At 44.8% G+C, this 19,032-nt stretch overlaps 1 protein-coding gene across 1 annotated transcript in view; it reads right to left on the reverse strand.

Moving 5' to 3' along the window:
* Positions 1 to 18,698, reverse strand: part of LOC125151964 (CMRF35-like molecule 3) — a 28,299-nt gene extending 9,601 nt beyond the window's left edge. The window contains exons 1-2 of the mRNA XM_047833551.1: positions 18,633 to 18,698; positions 15,610 to 15,666 (exon numbers count right to left, since the gene is read on the reverse strand). The gene's annotated coding sequence lies outside the window, so the exon portion shown is untranslated. The remainder of the gene's footprint in view (positions 1 to 15,609; positions 15,667 to 18,632) is intronic.
* Positions 18,699 to 19,032: the final 334 nt, after the last annotated feature.

Below are 19,032 nucleotides of genomic sequence, written 5' to 3' on the forward strand. Positions count from 1 at the left end.
TGCACTGCTGGTGGGAATGCAAACTGGGTGTAGCCACTCTGGGAAACAGTATGGAAGTTCCTCAAAAAATTAAAAATAGAACTATCCTATGACCCAGCAATTGCACTATTAGGTATTTATCCAAGGGATACAGGTGTGCTACTTCAAAGAGGCACATGCACCCCAATGTTTATAGCAGCACTATCAACAATAGCCAAAGTATGGAAAGAGCCCAAATGTCCATCGACAGATGAATGGATAAAGAAGATATGGTATATATACTATGGAGTATTACTAGGCAATCAAAAAGAATGAAATCTTACCATTTGCAATTATGTGGATTGAACCAGAGAGTATTATGCTAAGCGAAATAAGTCAGTCAGAGAAAGACAAATATCATATGACTTCACTCATATGAGGACTTTAAGATACAAAACAGATGAACATAAGGGAAGGGAAGCAAAAATAATATAAAAACAAGGAGGGGGACAAAACATAAGAGACTCTTAAATATAGAGAACAAACAGAGGGTTACTGGAAGGGTTATAGAAGGGGGGATGGGCTAAATGGAGAAGTGGCACTAAGGAATCTACTCCTAAAATCATTGTTGCACTATATGCTAACTAACTTGGATGTAAATTTATAAATAAATAAATAAATAAATAAATAAATAAATAAATTTTTAAAAAAGAAAGAAAAGAGAGGAAGCATTAGAGAAGCTTATTAAATGAGAGGACAGAAGGCTGAGGAAGCTTATACCTCTCTGAAGATTTTTTCCAGTCTAAGGAGAAGCAAGGAGTTGAAATGGGAAGTAGAGAATGAAAGGAAAGTGTTGGGATAGTGGCTAGAGAAAACGGAGAGGGAGCTGACCAGGAGCATGTCTAAGGATTGCTAAGGGCTGCTGAGAGCCCAGTTAATTGAGACTGAGGGGGTGGTGCTAACTGGCACCATCACTGAATTGCCCCCGGTAGCACTCAGTCACCCCAGAATAAGACAGGGAAATGTACAGGTGCAGTGATAGAGAGTGAACAGTTTGGGATTTGTGAGGCAGAAAGACAAGGTGGGGAAGTAACATGATAAACATTGCGTAGATGAACCTTGAGGTCCAGACTCATTAGGGGAGAAAGTGAAGAAAAGAGAAGGGACATGGTGCACTGGTCTACATAAATATTAGCTGCTGTAACAGTCCTAAGATCTCAGTAGCTCAATGCAATACAGGCTTGTTTCTTGCCTACTTTGCACAGTAAAGAAAGTCAGGGAACTCTCCAAGTGGAAGGATCTAGACTCTTTCCAGCATACAATGCCAACACCTTCAATACTGGTCCTGTTTTTATCATGCATTGTGGGGGTGGGTATTGTGTAAATGTCTTATGGGCAGGCCTGGAAGTGGTGAAACTCACTTTCACCCACATCCAGAGGGACCATGAGACAGAGGTTCTGCAGGGGAATGTCATCAGAAACAAAGTAAGCCATGTCTATGCCTAGTCCTTAGAAACATGCATTTCTGCTTCCAGGAAGATAGTCCATTTTTTCCCTATCCCTCCCCCAAAGGACATCTAACCCCTGGATCTGACACATAAAACAAAAATAGGAAGGTTCTGAAAGGTGAAGAGAAAGTAGACTGACAAGGGACCTTGAGAGTCAAGGAACAACAAATGAAATGAAATGGTAAGTTCTCTGGGTTTTCTTTTGGCTTCATATACCCCAAACTTGGAAATACCCCAGACTGGAGAAGATAGCAATCAGGATATATTAACAGGCACCGGGAGAAAAGGGTGAAAGAGCCTCAACAAAAACCATCTCTCTTGCCAAAGAACCAGGAAATGGACAATCTAGCAAAACAGAAGCTTAGAGGGTAACTTTCCTACGTCTGGGCAAACCACAGAGAAAATGGCAGCCCCGCCCACCCAGCCCAGCACAGGGCGGGGTGTCCGGGAGCAGCGAGGCACAGAGCCCCTCCCAGACAGGGATCTAAGCAGTGCAGGCCCAGTGGAGAGCCAGAACTTGCAGCTTTACCCAACAGGGCTCAGATAGCCTCCTGGGAGTGCCTTTCAAAGCTGGGTCAGATCAACGTCTATGTATTGCCACAGTGCCCCACACACATTCGGCCATGAACTTGTAAGTGCAGGTGGCATCATCTGCAGCCTGCACTGCATGCAGCACTCTGCGGGATTCTGCCTCGTTCACTCCCGTGTCTCTGGTACCTGGCCCCACATCTGCCCCTTAGTGGTGTTTAATGAGCACGAACTGATCAGGAGGAAAGAGAGCAGCCTGGAAAAGGTTTGGGGGACACAAAAGAATGTTCTGCCAATGGGATAAGATTATTTTGCATTAACCAAATGTTAAAAAAACAAAAGTTCAACTGACTAAATTTGAAGATTTAATAGGCTTTATTATTTATTATTATTATTGGTGGGAGAAAAAGGACCAAAGACTGGACAGGGCTGTGGATTGTCGCCTCCAGGCAGATTCCCTGAGGCATACAGACTCTAACGCTTCTGAAGCTCCCTCAAGGACTTCCTTTAATGTTTTACCACTACAGCTTTGCTCTCGTTGGTGTTACTTCCCTCTGAGAGCCGAAAACACCCCCCCAAGACATATGTTAGCAATCATCTGTCAAACATACGGCCCACTGATGTACATACATCTGAAGGGTCTCGTGACTGATGTTTTACTAGACGGTAGTAAATAATCTTGTCTTAGCAGCTAGCCCTTCAAGGTCCTGGAGACCTTGCTTCTCACATGCACAAATTCCTTAGAGACCTCTGCTATCCCTAACCCCCACTAACTGAAATGCAGTTCTTTCTGCCCACAGGTCCTGAGCCCGTGCTATAATAAAAGGGGCACCTGGGTGGCTCAGTCATAGATCATCCAACTTCCACTCAGGTCATGATCTCATGGTTCATGAATTTGAACCCTGCATTGGGCTCTGTGCTGACAGCTCAGAGCCTGGAGCCTACTTTGGATTCTGTGTCTCCCTCTCTCTCTGCCCCTCACCTGCTCACACGCTGTCTCTCTCTCTCTCTCTCTCTCTCTCTTTCTCTCTCTCAAAAAATAAATTAAAAGATTTTTTAAATAAATAAAATAAATAAAGGCACCTTTTGGCACCAAAAAAAAAATCTCAGGAATTCTTTCTTGGCCATTAGCTCCAGGCCCCACATCGTTACTATCATAAGTCATGTGGAGCATCCTGATCAGGTTGGGGCTGGCGGTACAGGTGGTGAAAGAATCCCCCCAAGGCAGAACAAAAGAGAAGTTTATTGAATACACTTGCAAGGGGGCCGCGGGTAGGATAGCAAAAGAGAGACCATCTGCCAGGAAGCAGTGGTAAGGGCCAGAGTTATGGGGTGGAGTGCTCAGTCATGGAATGTAAGGACTTTTCTGCTTTTTAGTAATCTTATAAACTGTGTGTGGTTGTAACTGGTCTGTAAGGGACTATCGCTATTTCCAGGTGGGTCGCTTAATGAGCCTGTTTGCCTCAGGTCACTGTGGGCCTTTTGCCTTGGCTCAGGTTTCCAGTGCCAAAGCCTTGTTGCCTCAAGGTGGCCTCTACAAATCAGGTAGCAAGCACCCCATCTAGCAAGTAAAGAGATGCTCCTGGAAGCTGTACAAAATAGAAGGCTTTTATAAGAAGGATGGTGGGGCAAGGAAGTTATCAGCAAAAGAAAATAAGGATTATTTCAGGCAAGGTCACCTTTCCTTAGTTGGGAGAGGGGGAGGAAGCAGGAGGTCTTATCATGCAAATTCCTTCACTAATGCTCATTAGGAAATTCCAGATTGATTGGCTTAAAATTCCACTCCTGGGAGAGGCTGAAACTGCAGTTAGGTTAGGTATTAAGTTGGGAGTGGTGGGGAGGGCTTCCCACAAGCAACTCTTTTTGGGGACTGTTTACAACACAAGCAATACTTTGAAATTAGAGATTGAAAACGGGGATCAATGCCCAATTTCAACAATGAATTCACGGTGTTGGGAAAATAAGTAAAGTTATGCACCATAAGATGGCCTACAAGACTAACACAAACTCTAGTTTCTAGCTTAGAGACCCCTCTTCCGGATTCTTCTTCCTGCCCTGTTTGCCTTGTGCCAAATTACTACTAATGCTGAATGCGGAAATAATAGACTATTTTTTGTCTCCCATGCTTGTGCTCAGGGCTCAGATCTTTGGAGAAACGTCTCCTCTGAGCCCACCAGTGTTAAATAAATCTCCGATCTACCAAGATCTCTGAGTGCCAGTTGGCTTTTCCACCAGCGTTCCAGCCTGGTTCCATAACAATGGAAAAAGTCCTCTCTGCCCTCTTTTGACTTGCAAGCTTAGCTCTCACAAGGAAAAATGTCATCTGGGCTGACTTCAGGTGTGTGAACTTACTCAGCACCCACTTTCCCAGGCTTTCTTGGGAAGGTCTTCATTCTTAGAGGATCAAAAAAAATAGCTTTTATACATATATTTTTCTAATAATTTGACATCTAAACTGATACCCCATTTTTTTACATAAAACTTCATCTTTATTCAAAGAAATCCATTCAATAAATATCAAAGGTATTTCTTTCTTGCTATAACACAATGTGAATCACAGTTAGAGGCGAAAGGTATCTACATGATCATCTAAGCTGACTTACGGGTTTATAGAAAGACCATACTAGAGAAGCAAATACTTTTGTTGCCCCAGGTTCCATGGCTGCATGACTGTGGAGTCAGGAGAGGGGCCAGGTCTCTGAATTTGTTTGTTGTCCAAAAGTCATGTCACTGAAGATGAAAGGGGAAACTAGTTGCTATCACAGCACATCAGACATAAAAAAGGGATGTCTGGTCACCCTCACCACACCCCAGGGTCTCTCTAGACAAGATAGGAAATGGGGAAGGAATTCTAGAAAGGGAAGCTGTTACTAGGAACAAACACAACGGCACACACATGGATGCGTTGTTACTGGCTGGGTTGTGTCCCCACCCAGATTCATACGTGGAAGTCCTAACCCCACATATGTGTTTGGAGATAGCCTTTAAAGAGGTGATTGGGGTAAAATGAGGTCATTTACCATTAGGGTAGGCCCTAATCCAATGTGATTGGTGTCCATGTAAGAAGGGATTAGGACACCCATACACAGAAGGAAGACTGTGTGAAGACATAGGGTAGGGGTGCCTCAGTGGCTCATTTGGTTAAGCATCGGACTCTTGATCTCAGCTCAGGTCTTGATCTCAGGGCTGTGAGTTCAAGCCCTGTGTTGGGCTCCATGCTGGGTATGGAACTTTCTTTAAAAAAATAGTAAGACACAAGGTAAAGTTGTGTCTACAAGCCAAGAACTGAAGCCTCAGAAGAAACCAACCCTGTGGACATCTTGATCTCAGACTTCCAGCTTCCAGAATGTGAGAAAGAAAAATTCTATTATTTAAGCTGCCCCTTCGGTGGTGCTTAGTTATGGCAGCCTGCAGTAAGACTGATACCAGTGTCGCCCTCCTCAAATTTATATGTGAAACCCTATCCCGGTGTGATGCAAAGGCCTTTGGGAGGTGATTAGGGTGGAAGGTAGAGCCCTCATGGATGCCCTCAGAAGAGGCCGGAGAGCTCACTAGCTCCTTTCTTGCCATCTAAGGATACAAAGAGAGGTTAGTCAACCAGACCAGACAGAGGGCCCTCACCAGAACCCAGCCATGCTGGCTCCCTGATCTTGGACTTCCAGCTTTCAGAACCGTGAGGAAGACCTCTTCGTTCCTAAGCCATCCAGTCTGTGGTTCTGTTATGCTGCCTGAACTCACTGAGACACACGGTCACACACAAGACAGAGGGAGCAGAAGGTACTCTAGATCAAACCATCAGCCCACGTGGCCTGGCACACGAGACCCCTGCTGCCTGGTCCTCAGGAAACAAGCACAGGGAAACAAAATCATCACATGCCACCGAAGGAGAAGTGAGCTATGCCACAGCAAATGTGGCACTTCTGTCAAGTCAGGAGGTTGAGTGACAGGGGACACTTGGAAAATCAGCTGTCAGCAGTGCCAAGTAGAGTTGTTTCCTTCTGATGAGTTGAAGAGACTCGAAATGTAGCCACTGCTCACAAGCAGGGAAGGCCGAGGTCACCTGTTTCCGGTAAGAGAAACACAAGTCTTCTCAAGGGAGAAGGAGCCAGCCTTGGAGACCCTTTGTCACCAGCTAGACCCCAAGACCTGACCTTTACTTCCCACCTGCTTGTACTCACTAACTTTTGTCTTGTCTTTTTCCTTAAGCTCTTCTTTCTGGCTTTCCTCTTAACTCAGGCAAAGGAAACCCAAAACCACCTCTCAGGCGATGGTGACAGTGACTGTCCTCACAAGACCTGCCCCCCACAGGCCCAGACCACCCAGACCTTTTGAGCTAATACCACCCCCCACTCATGATGGACCGTGCTAAGAGTGACCTCCTGAATGACCTCCCATTACCTTTATCTCATTATAATACTAAAATCTTCACCCAGGGAGGAACCTCAGCCTCATTTACATAAATACAATGTATGTAAAGGTGTGTTTCCTTAAGGTGCATGCTCTCTACTAGATGACAAGTCTTTCCTATCTAGTAATCCTAACCCTGAACATAAGGAACCCATTCACCCCCTCTTATTCGCAGAGATCTCCTTATTTGCTGCAAATAAACATTTTCTTTGGGCAACAACTCAACCTGGTGCAGCTTCTGACTCCCCACGGAGCGACTCATGTTGGCTGGGTTACACCTTGGGCGTGGGAAGTTCTTGCCTGCTCTCTCGGATATGCCTTTCTCCACAACTCAATAAGAGAGAAGCCCTGTAGCACAAGACCGAAGTCAAAACTGGACCTCATCATGGGTGGGAGTTGTACTTGAGTTTCATGTATCGCTGCACCAGAAAAAAAATAATTAAAAAAAGAAAGAAAGAAAGAAAGAAAGAAAGAAAGAAAGAAAGAAAGAAAAGGGGGGGAAGTCAGAACCCTCTCTCCCTTGCTGGAATCAGGATGCAGTACTTCCTCCAGAGGCTCCACGACCACATGAAGGCAAAAACCCTCTGTCACGTCTGCCTTTCCCTCAACCACTGGGCATGAGCAAGGCCAGCCCCAGGGCCCTGGACACTTACCAGCATTGAATGTTTGCACCCTGGGGCACCCACTTTACAGGTGAGAAAATGAAGAGTACCTCCAAGAGATTAGGAATTCTTTTTCCCCAGGGGTCCCTGGGTGGCTCAATGGGTTAAGCATCTAATTTGGCTCAGGTCGTGATCTCATGGTCATGAGATCAAGCCCTGCATCAGGCTCTGCACTATCAGTGCATCTTGAGATTCTCTCTGTCTCCATCTCTCTCTGTTCCTCCCCTGCTCATGCTTTCTCTCTCCCTCAAAAGAAATAAACTTAAGAAAATAAAAAAGAATTTTTCCCCCCAAAGGGCAAAGCTATTTATTCAAGAATGTTTCCAGTGGGTTAGCTGACTACTGAACACTAATGCCTATTACAACAGCAGCTAACATTTTGGAATGCTTACTGTGTTTCTGACACTGCTGTAACTCTTCCATAGCCCTGTAGAGTATGGAAGATTATCATCCCTGCAGATTATGGAGGTTAAGTGTTTTACCCTGGATCATGGGGTCCAAAAGTGTCAGAGTCAGGCTTCAGCCCCAAGCTAGTGGACTCTAAAAGGCACCCACTCTCAGAGGCTCACAGCATGAGGTGTAACTACACACACAGAATAACAAGAGGGCAGTTCTCACCAAAATCAAGAGGAAGAAGCTGGTCTTTATTCAAGGTGGTTTGATTGACCAATAGAATGCAACGAAAGTGATGTTCTGGAAATCTCAAGGAGGAATCGTAAGAATCCTTGCAGTGTCCACCTGGTCTCCTGGAATGCTCTCACTGGGGAGGTCATCTACCATGAGAGAAATCCAAGTTGCCCAAGACCACCATGCTGAAAAGATCAAATGTGGGTATTCTGGTCAACAGTCTCAGCTTAATCCAACCTTCTAGCTACTTCCACCAAGCACAGACATATGAATTAAGTCATCTTGCTCCTTCCATTTCAGTTCATCCACTTGCTGAGTACCATCAAGTGGCCTCCATTAATGCCAGGTGCAAAAGAAGAATCACCTAGCCAAGTCCTGCCCAAAGTCCTGACCCATGAAACTGTGAGGTTTAATAAAATGGTTATTGATTTAAGCCATTAAGCATTAGGATTGCTTGTTATATAGGAATAGATAACCAGAACTTTTTCTGTAGCAGAGAACTTTCTCTTTCCCCCTCTCTGGAAGCCCAGGGTTGGGAAGCATCGGGACCCTGTCCCCCTCAAAGACTCCATCAGGCAGCCCTGCTGGTGAGCTCCTGTGGTCCTCACTGCCACCAGCATTCTGCCATCTACTCTGGCTGCCTCTGTCCTTCTCATGTTAACCTGCAGACACTGCCTTCCTTTGCTTCTGGGCTTATGCATGTTCAGAACAACTGGGATCCATTTGTGTAGTCAACTGCCACATGTGAAGTCCCCACTGTGCACCAGCCCTACTTTGTGTTTGGAGCACCCTACTGAATGAGATTCCATCTTGCCTCCAAGACTACCCACACACACCCTGGGTTGTCTCTGGGCCCTCTGGAGGACAAAGCCTGATTGGTGGCTTTGCTTAGGTCTCCAGATTGCCATCAGCAGGACCACCAACTATCTGGAGTTGGAGTCTGAATACTGGGTATCCCTCTGATTTCATTGTTCTTTCCCTAGTGAGTCCCCGCTCCCTCCAACTCCCCTTCTCCCGCCCACCAGGCCTGCTCCTCATACTGGAACCATCATCCCACCTGGGACCTGGGACACCGAGGATCAGAGCTGTGAGCAGGAGCATTGCAGAGTCTCGCTGTTCTCCCTGCCTCCGCAGCCAAAATTTAGGGAGCATCTACAGCAGCTGGACTGAAATAGCCTTCATTTTTCTTACTGCTTCTTTATGTCTCTTTTTTTTTCCCCCTACACTTCAGTTTGTTTTCCCATCACATCAAAATTTGGGAAAATACAATTGTTCAGAAGGAGAAGAAGCTGGAGGAAGACAAGCTGCTAATAGTGACAGAAATGCTGTGGTTTTGATTCTTTTAACAATTAGCATCACAGGGCACCCACTTCTACAAAAACTCCCACAACTTCCCAAAACAGACAAGTCACATTTTTTTAATTTATCATTGTGTCTTCAAATATGCTAACCAAGCAGATTTTTCTGGAGTCAGGACTGGAAGCTGGATGTTCACAGAGCAAGCCTTATAAAAACTACTGACATGGCCCTTATCACATCATATTATTATTAATTTGGCAATCATTTAATGAGCATCTGTTAGGTACCAGCCCCTACAGATACAAAGATGAATTAGAAATCCGCATCAGCCAGGATCCTGGTACACCTACAAGATGGTATAATTGAAGATAATTTGATTTGGCAGGGAATGAGTTAAAGGAAATCAACAAAAGTTAGAGAAAAAAAAACCCAGGGCTAGCAGCAGCAGGGAGCCCTTACCACCCCTAAGTCTAAAGGAGGGAGTAGATGGGCACCTGGGTAGCTCAGTTGGTTAAGCCTCTGACTTCAGCTCAGGTCATGATTTCCTGGTTCGTGGGTTTGAGCCCCACATCGGGCTCTGTGCTGACAGCTCAGAGCCTGGAGCCTGCTTCAGCTTCTGTGTCTCCCTCTCTCTCTGCCCCTTCCCTGCTCACACTCTGTCTCACTCTCTCTAAAAAATAAATAAACATTAAAAAAAATTTTAATAAATAAATAAACAAGCAAATGAGGGAGGAGAGGGGATAAAAACCATAACCCAACAGAGCCACTGGAGAGACCTCCCAGAAAGTTGAGGGAGAAAAGCACTTGGCAGGGGCTGAGGGCCTTTGGTGGAAGGACACAGACATTCCCAACCCAGCAGGGAAACACCTTTCTTTCTACCCTTCTACCTCCCACTAGCAATTAGCTGAACTCCACCAGAAACTGGAGAGTGAGGTTATGTCCCCTCTCCAATAAGATCAAGAACCCCTCCAGAATAGGCACCATGTGTGATTTATCTTACTAGTCTCAGCATTTAGTATAGTGGCTGGCTCACAACAGGCATTCAGTAAATGGGTGCTGCTTGAATAGATGAGTGAATGAGTTAATATACATCTACCTGGCAACCAGAGTCAGGGCTAAGCATCCAGCTGATAATTGCCTTCCAAAAAAAAAAAAAAGTGAAATGGTATAATGACCCCCAAGCATGCCCATGGAATTAGTTTGAGACACTAGTTGACCTACGGAAACAGGTTATCCTGACATTAGTCACCAGACCACTTCACACAAACAGGTGAACCAGCCATGTCTGATGAACCAAGAAGCAGGCAGACTCCAGGGGTCCATCTACATTGGAGAAAGAACCCTGAGAGCAGAAGAGGCAGGGGAGGGGGTCGACAGACAAGGGTCTCTCAAAGCCCTTCTCCTTGCACCTGAGCTTAGGTTTAGTCTGTGAGGAGAGTGGCCATAGGCAGCAGATGATAGAGCTGTCCTCACCAGTCCTCTGTGACATATGGAAGGACAAGCATCATTGCCTCAGAGCCTAGACAGTGTGAGCCAAAAATGGGAAGAAGGATACTGCATGGCTACTCTGGGGCCCCAAGGGGTAGCAGATCTGGGTTCACCTGGAGACACTGATATTGGTGTCCAGGAGCATGCCAGCTGCCATGGCAGCAGTGTTTCACTCAAGCAGTTTCAGTGATCAGGAGCAGAGCAAGGCCCAGATTCTGTGTTAACCGTCCCTGAGACAACCCCAGAGCACTGCTAGAAAGGCTGAAACTTTGATGGGCATGGGAGTCTAATGCCAGGAATGAAATGTAAGTGGGGTCTCACTGCCATCACCCAATAGGCTGGCAAGGGGCAGGGGAGAGGCATTTTTCATAGATCTTGGTAAAGTCTTTAGTCTTCATTGCAAAAGCATGGCAGTTAATTTTTCTGTTAAGATTGATCCTGTGGGTCACAACCAGTACTCATGTTATATACATCCTCAACTCCTACAGGAAGTGTGAGATTCAGTGCCAATCATGGATGTCTGATCACCTCCCTCCTCTGTCTACAGGCTTCAGGAAAGAGCAACAGCATGATTCATTTATCCTGTCATTGAACAAGTATTCATTCTTACAGCACCTGCCATGCTCCAGGTACTAGGTAGTTCTAGGGACTCAGAAGTAAGATAGTGCTCTTGTGAGTTTATTCTACCAACATTTATAAACACCCAAGAGGTGAAGGCAGATACAAAGAAGAAAGACCAACGGATAGATAAATACATAAACAATAGTAAAGGCAGATGGGGTGAGCAGGACTGCTACCCTAGACAGCTTCCTGGATTAAGAAATGGTCCCAGATCTTGAACCCTGGGGAGATAAATGGAAGTTTCCATTTTAAAGACTTACACCAGAGTCATCCATATCTCCGTTTGGGGAGTGGCCATGGCACCACTGCATCAAGCACAATCTGGTGTTGGTTTGATCTTGATGACTCACCATGGGCCACAGGTATAAATGAGCCATCAGCTCTGATTATCCTCTTAAGCCCATCAGAAAGGGTTGAGTGCTGAGGGTAAAAAATATGGCTCCTCCAAATAACTAGCATCAGAGGCAGTTGTAGACAGAAAATGGAGGTCTTTGCTTCAACTCCCCGTGGTGCCTATTTTTTTTTAATTTTTAAATTTATTTTTTTTGAGAGAGAGAGAGTGTGTGTGTGTGTGTGTAAGAGAGAGAGAGAAGGAGGGAGTGGGGGAGAGGCAGGGAAGAGGGAGAGAGAGAATCTTAAGCAGGCTCCACGCTCAGCACAGAGCCCTACTCAGGGCTCAATCCCATGACCCTGGATCATAAACTGAGCTGAAATCAAGAGTCAGATGCTCAAGTGACTGAGCCACCCAGGCTCCCCATCTCTTCAGTGCTTTTCTGAGGCCATTTCACACAGATCACAACACAGAGCAGGTTCAGGATTAGGGGCACCTTCAGTGGGGGCAGAAGCAGGGAGGAAAATGTGATGAGCAGGGACCTGTGGCAGGAACAAGGGGACAGGTGAGGAGTGGCTCATCTGTTCTTCCCTGTCTTTCTCAGGATCCACTGTGGTCCCTAAGCCACACCCACTTTAATAACTGGCCCATGTAAGGCCACAGAGGAGGTTACCAGGTGTGAAAGATGTTAAAAGTACAACAGGAAAATATCCATTTCAAAGACACTTTTCTACCCTCTGTCTCTGTCAATTGAAGTCCACAAAGTAGCCAGGATCCAGGAGAAACAGCTTACAAGCCACTCTTTGGGTAATGACCTCCATTAGAATGGCACCTTTGACTTTTCAAAGCACTTCTGCATCTGTTACATGATTTTCTCCTCCCAATAATCCCATGAATCATTTGGTTAGCATAGTCAGGCTCTAAGATAGAAGCTTCTCAAAAACCATTACTTTTAAGCTTTTGGTCTTCCCTTGAAATTTGTTTTGAAGCTGCTTTTCCCTCTAAAATCTGGTTTTGTGTCATTTATAGTAAATTTCCCAATGAAGATCTCTTTTCAATTTATCTTTTGGTCGAGAATGTTTTTTCTTTCTTTCCTTCTTCCTTCTTTCTTTCTTTCTTTTGGTGCAAAAAGGTGATTTTATTAAAGCATGGGGGCAGGACCTGTGGGCAGGAACAGCTGCACTGGCTTTGTGAAGAATGGCTCGCTATATACCATGAAGTTGGGGGAGGTAATGGGATATGTGTGATGTTCCTCAAGCACTCCTGGCTGCCCAAAGACAAAGGAAAGGAAAGAAAACAAATGGCTAACTGATAGAGATCACAGTCATACAGGACATGGTTCTCCATCAGTTTACAAATATGTTAATAAATTACAAGAAAAAAAACAATCTTATCAATAGTCTAATCTCCAGAAACCTGTAGACTCAGTTTCCTGGAGAATGTTTTCTTTAGGTGCCATAATTCATTGAACAACTCACTTCCAGGTCAAAGGAGTGAAGTTTGTCAAAGCAGACCAATATTAATGTGTGTTGTTATATCCCACTTGCTTGTCAACAGATTACCAAGAGACTGGGCTTTGATTTGTGTAGTAAAGATGTAACAAAGAAATGCCTGTAGAAGTACCTATTTTTATAGTGGACCTCACTCAGTAACAAACGACCAACCTTCACAAAGTATCTACCCTGGGGCAGGCCCAGTACCAAGGGTGGGGGGATACAAAGATGAAAAGGGCAGTCCCCAGCCCCAGTAGGACTTAGAGTCCAGGAGGCAATCAGCCATAACACAATGTGCTAAAAGTGATAAAAACCCAGACATAGGCATAGCTGGGCATGACCAGCTATAGCTGGACAGGTTAGGGGAGACTTCCCAGAAGAGGTGATGCTGAACTAGGTCTTAGAAGAAGAAAAGAGACAAAGCAGCCACTTAGAAGAAACCAAAAGGTGTGTCGGTCCATTGTGGCTGCAGCATGAGGCGTCATGGGAGTGGGGAGTGATAAAGCTGTAGACGTTAGCAGAGAAATGGGTCTTGGGAGGCCTCGAACTGCACCCTAAAGGTGATAAGTAACCCCTGTAAGTTTTTGAGCAAAGGAGTGATTGACCAGGGTGAGGTTTAGAAAGAGACCTCTCCTGCAGAGATATGTGGGGTGGACTGGAAAGAGGAGAGGCTGGTAATAAGAATCCCAATCATGAGAGTTACTATGAGAATTAGCAAAAAGAAAAAATTGAATTATTAAATAAAGATCTAATTGACAAGACTTTTGACCAGGTATAGGATAAGGAGCCAAAAAAGAATCTAGAGTGTCTAGCCTTGGTAAAGATTGGGCTGAGGACACCATGAACTGAGCTAGAGGGAGGAGGCTGTGAGGGAAGTAAGAAGTGTGATCTGGGGCATGGGGAGTTGGAGGGGCTTCAGGAACAGTGGTAGGAGATATCCTGGTGAATGTTCAAGACAGAGGTGGTAGGTAAATATGCTGACTGGAGCGTGTGACAGAGGGGCTTAGTAAGACCAACTGAATGGATGAATGTCCATCCAGGGTTGGAAAAGCGTGTGTAGGAACCACCAGGATGTCCATGAGAACCCTGTTGCAGACCAAGAAGAAGACAGAGAGGTTGGAGGGCCTTGGTTATTTAAAGAGTTGACCAAGGAAGAGGATTCCATGAAGAAAACCAAGAAATTATGTCCAGAGAAATGGGAGGCCCAGGGGACTTGATAAGGCAAAGTTTCCCAAAGGGAGCAGTCAATAATATCTAATGGGACAGATGGGAAAGATGGCCTTCACATCTAGCAGAAGGATGTCACTGGAGATCTTTACTGCCAAAGGTCAAGGTAGGAGAGGAAAAATGGAGATGAATATCAGAATGATATTTCTCTGATATTTTCTTCCTCCTCACCATGAGCTTCAGCTCCTTAGGTCCCACAGCCAGCCTTGTCTTACACTTAGGGCTTCCTCCCAGGTCAGGGACACAGAAGCTGGTCAGTGACCCTGCACCCTCAAGGCTGCAGTAGGATGCTCTAAGCCAGCTAATTCCTTGACCTGCATGCCGGTGTCAACATTGCCAACAATCCTGCATTTTCTCCATGGTCATAGGGAAGGTGTGTTGACTGCGATCATCTGTATTGGAGACCTGCTCTCTCTTCTCTTCGTCTTCAGTTCCTTTGGTATTAATGAGGTAGGAACAGGAATCCCAGGTGGCTCCCCCGCCCCAGTGTTTCCCACATGGCTCCCAGCCAGAAGCTGGCATTGCATTTATCCTCTCTTCTGGCCACTTTCTAGCCATGGCCCCTCACTGAGGAGTCATCTGAAAAATGAATGCTCACATATCTTCTCAGCCCTCACTGTGGCCCAGAAATGCCACTCTCTGACACCAACACACACACATATTAAAATGGAAGGGAACATGCCTAAGGAAAGAGAACCAACATTTATCCAGACTTTGCTGTATGAAACACCTCTCAGAAGCCCTACATGGGAGATACTGTAACCCCATTGTACTGACAGAGAAAGTGAGACTCAGGGAAGTTGTATGGCATGTCCAAGTTCACAGTGACCCACAGTGAAAGAGGAGGCATTTGAGTCACTTTGTGTTTTGATCACTAGAGTGTATCACAGGGCATAGGGATAGGAGGCACCTGTGTGCTTTATGATCAACGTGCTTAGTAAATGTTTATTAATAGCTATAATAATAACCCATATGTATTGAAAGATTGTATCTGTTATCTTATTTCATACCGACAATTACCCTCTGAAAAAAGAACGATGATGATCCCCCATTTTGCAGATGAGGAAACAGAATCTTAGTGAGATTAAGTGATTTATCTAAGATGAAAAAGCCAATAAGTAGCAGAGTCAAAGTTCAAACTCACATCCCTCTGTCCCCAAACCCCATGCTTGTAGCCAGTTTATTTGCAACCTCTATTGGTCAAATGAGGCCCATGAAGATAAAAGAACAGCCCTTCCCTTCCTGACCTTTCTCTGAGTAACTGCTCTGAATTCAGGATGCTGTCAACAAGGCCTCGGTGCATTTGCTTCAGTTTTAGAAACCCCAAAAACATCGTGGATGGGACACTGAGGATCACAAAGATTCTGGATATCTCCAGGCATGTATGCATGCTCTACCCACAGATCCCAGTTTCTTAGTTGATGAACCCCATAGAGGAAGGAACACATGCAAATACTTACAGTCAAATACAAAGAACTTCTGCACATGCCCACCTACATTCACATGCACGGTCCACACTAGTCAGCAAGAGAAAGACAAAAAACAAGCTTCTTATCCACAAATCATGAAGAACCACACAAGCGGTAACTTAGGAACTGCCCAACATTGCACAATTGCTTCTAAATCTGGCCTGCAGTTTCGATTCCTAGATTTTATAGTAGTTTTTGAGTGAGCTCATATTGGGGGAGCGAGGGGGCATAGGGGGAGTGCCCCGGGGAAGTTGGGGTTATAAACAATGATGAGATGCAGCCACGAAAGCAGCTCAGGGCTTTCTCTGCTTACTGGTTAGGAGGTTGCAGATTTAATTGTCTGTTGTCATCCTAAATTTCTGGGCAAGGTCATACTAATAGATCCATGGAACTGTATAGAGACTCCGAAAACAAACTTCACATGTACACGGTCAATTGATTTTCTTTTTACTTAAAAAAAATTTTTTTAACATTTATTTACTTTTAAGAGAGAGAGAGAGGGAGCACAAGCAGGGGAGGGATAGAGAGAGAGGGAGACACAGAATCCGAAGCAGGCTCCAGGCTCAGAGCTGTCAGCACAAAGCCTGACACAGGGCTCCAACTCATGAACCGTGAGATCATGACCTGAGCCGAAGTCAGACGCTTAACTGACTGAGCCACCCAGGCGCCCCCAGTCAATTGATTTTCCATCAAGACACCAGGGCAATTCCATGCAAAAGGAAAAAGTGCTGGAACAAGTGAATATCCACGTGGGAAAAAATGAACCTTGACCTCTACTCACTCCATACACATGATTAATTAGAATTCATTAATTAATTTTAAAAGGGCCACAGACCCAAACATAAAAGCCAGATCCATAAGGCTTTCAGAAAAAAGCATAAAAGAGAATATCTTTGCAGCCTTGAAGTAGGCAATTACTTTCTTAGGACACAAAAAGCACCCCCATAAATTACAGATTGGATTTCATCCAAATGGAAGTTTCCTGTTCATTAAGTGACATCATTTAAAAAATGAAGAGGCAGGGGGAAAATATATGCAAAACATGTGTCTTGCCATGGACTATAGACATTGAACATCTAGAATATATAAAGAACACATATAAATCACTGATAACAAAGGTGAGCAACTCAGTTTTTTTTTTTTTAAAGATTTTTTTTTTCAACGTTTATTTATTTTTGGGACAGAGAGAGACAGAGCATGAACGGGGGAGGGGCAGAGAGAGAGGGAGACACAGAATCGGAAACAGGCTCCAGGCTCTGAGCCATCAGCCCAGAGCCTGACGCGGGGCTCGAACTCACGGACCGCGAGATCGTGACCTGGCTGAAGTCGGGCGCTTAACCGACTGCGCCACCCAGGCGCCCCAACAACTCAGTTTTTTTTTAATTTTTTTTTCAACGTTTATTTTATTTTGGGACAGAGAGAGACAGAGCATGAATGGGGGAGGGGCAGAGAGAGAGGGAGACGCAGAATCGGAAACAGGCTCCAGGCTCTGAGCCATCAGCCCAGAGCCTGACGCGGGGCTCGAACTCACGGACCGCGAGATCGTGACCTGGCTGAAGTCGGACGCTTAACCGACTGCGCCACCCAGGCGCCCCACCAACAACTCAGTTTTTTAAAACAGGCCACAGATTGGAACTGACTCTTCACCAAGGAAGATCTATGAATAGCTAATGAGCATATGCAAAGCATGTGCAGCTTCATTAGTCATCAGAGAAATTCGATTTAAAGCCACAACAGGAATGTTGTTGATTGCTATACAAAAATGTGAATATACTTAATGCCACGGAAATGGACTCTTTGGTGCTTAAGAGATTACCTCTGTTTGAAACATTATAATCTTCATAAAAATGATTTGGTCATACATACGTACAGACCCACTCCTCCCGTCTCTCCACCCAGCTACTAGAGACTTAGTGCTATCACTAACTTCAATGATTTTATGAATTTATTTCACAGACAAGGTAGGAACATAAATAGGGTATTGGCAGATCAGATATTAATATTAAGTTAAGTGGGGCGCTTCGATGGCTCAGTCGGTTGGGCATCCGACTTCTGCTCAGGTCATGATCTCACAGTTCGTGAATTTGAGCCCCACGTCAGGCTCTGTGCTGACAGCTCAGAACCTGGAGCCTGTTTGAGATTCTGTGTCTCCCTCTCTCTTTGCCCCTCCCCCGTTCATGCTCTGTCTCTCTCAAAAATAAATAAACACTAAAAATATATATATTAAGTTAAATAAAAATTTTAAATGTACCCCCCAAAAAAACCCCCACAAGGCATGCTACTTCACAGCCACTAGAATGACAAAATAAAAAATTCAGGCTCTGTGTCCTCATCTATAAAGTCTTATATCACTGCTGTAAAGTTCTGTCCTATGAACTCCTACTCTGTAAAACTAACGGCCATAGAAATCAATACCAAAGCAGTGAGGCCCACAGCTCATTGTCCCAACACCATGATCTGTGAAGTTCAGTTACCACCTGATATGCCACCAGGAAGTAGTTAAGTGAAAGCAAGCATAATTATCAGAAAGATAAAGAAGCAAGAGCCTGAATGGGCATTTATTTGCAGCATTTATTTGCAGGAGGCCTGTCCTGAGGTTTCCACACTATCTCACATCTGCTTTATGTCCTTACCTCTGCCCTATGGCACTGCCCCACTTCCCGTTACTTTCTGCACTGGATCTCTGCACATAGAACTGAAATTAATCACAAATATCAGTTTGTGGCTCTGGCTTTGGCTTTTATTTTATTTTTACTTTGCTTTTTGTCTTCTCCTATGACCCTACATCCCCTCTCTTTCACTCATACGAACACGCTTTCTTGAATATTTATTTTACATGAATTTTGAATTTGTCAGCCTCATATTCAGTGGCCTTTTCAGCTAAACATCAAAATTCTGAGCTTCCTCCCGGAAGTTGAAGATCATTCCTCTTGACGGTTGTGGACTTTCCCCTCATTCCAGATCCCATATTGTATCTGTTGTTTATCTATTAACATGCATTTCTGACTAGTTACCATCATAGTCCAGGCTGGGGTGATCTTCAGTCTCATCTCGGCATGTGGCTGTGGCTAAGAGCTGCAGGGAATTTCTCCAGAAATAATCTCAGCCTCAGTTACAGAAGAAGAAGCAGGTTAAGTGTCTGCGTGAGTCACAGTGAGTGACGGGGTTGGGATTCAAATGTTGGTCACCAGATTCCAGAATCCACATCCGTGTCAGCCCCAGGCACTGTCTCTAGGTCACAAGGTTGGATGTGACAGGACAATCATATCTAATAGCCATAAACGAATCCAGAAAAAAATGGTTGGGAGTAACAACATGTTAGTGACAAGCCTATTACTGAGACAAACATAGCACACCATTAAAGAAACAAAGCAAACCGAATCAGCTTGACACAGGTGACTTTTGACTACATTC

Source organism: Prionailurus viverrinus, chromosome E1 (assembly GCF_022837055.1).
Source record: "Prionailurus viverrinus isolate Anna chromosome E1, UM_Priviv_1.0, whole genome shotgun sequence".
Taxonomy (NCBI): Eukaryota; Metazoa; Chordata; class Mammalia; order Carnivora; family Felidae; genus Prionailurus; species Prionailurus viverrinus.